The sequence below is a fragment of the Eimeria mitis genome, genomic scaffold (genome assembly GCF_000499745.2).
Source record: "Eimeria mitis Houghton genomic scaffold, Emh_scaff2860, whole genome shotgun sequence".
NCBI classification, from domain to species: Eukaryota; Apicomplexa; class Conoidasida; order Eucoccidiorida; family Eimeriidae; genus Eimeria; species Eimeria mitis.
The window spans coordinates 3,138-3,685 of NW_013571200.1; the positions used below are offsets into that span (position 1 = coordinate 3,138).

Here is a 548-nt window from a genome sequence, read left to right on the forward strand (position 1 = left end):
CTGCTGTTGCTGTTGCTGCTGCTGCTGTTGCTGCTGCTGCAATAACCGCAACAGGTGTTTTACAGCTGCCGCTGATGCGGCTGCTGCTGCTGCTGCTGCTGCTGCTGCGATCACAGCTCCAGCTGCTTCACCTGCTGCTGCTGCTGCAGGTCCTGTGCTCAAGCAGCTGCTGCTGTTGCTGCTGCTGCTGCTGTTGCTGCTGCTGCTGCAGCAAACGCAGCTGCACAGGCAGAGGAGGCAGCAGTGTTGTTACGCCCGTCCTCAGCAGACACACGAGAAAAACAAAGGGGTTTAGGGTTTAGGGTTTAGGGTTTAGGAAAGTGAAAGTGACCCATTGCATGCATGCATGCATGCATGCGCAGCAGCAGCAGCAGCAGCAGCAGCTGCTGCTGCTGCTGCTAGAGCTGCCGCAGCCCCACAACAGCAGCAAGATGTCGCAGCATATATTTGTTTATTTTATAATTGTTTTTTGTTTTGCTTTTTTTATTTAAAAAAACAAATTCTGCTGCTGAGCTCATCCAGGTCAGCGGAAGACTCCCCCGCAGCAG

General features: G+C 53.3%; 1 protein-coding gene across 1 annotated transcript in view; it reads right to left on the minus strand.

The window, feature by feature from the left end:
• The window catches only part of EMH_0059630 (uncharacterized protein), a gene marked incomplete at both ends in the record, with an annotated part of 3,331 nt that overhangs the window by 532 nt on the left and 2,251 nt on the right, over positions 1 to 548 (minus strand). The window lies entirely within an intron of this gene.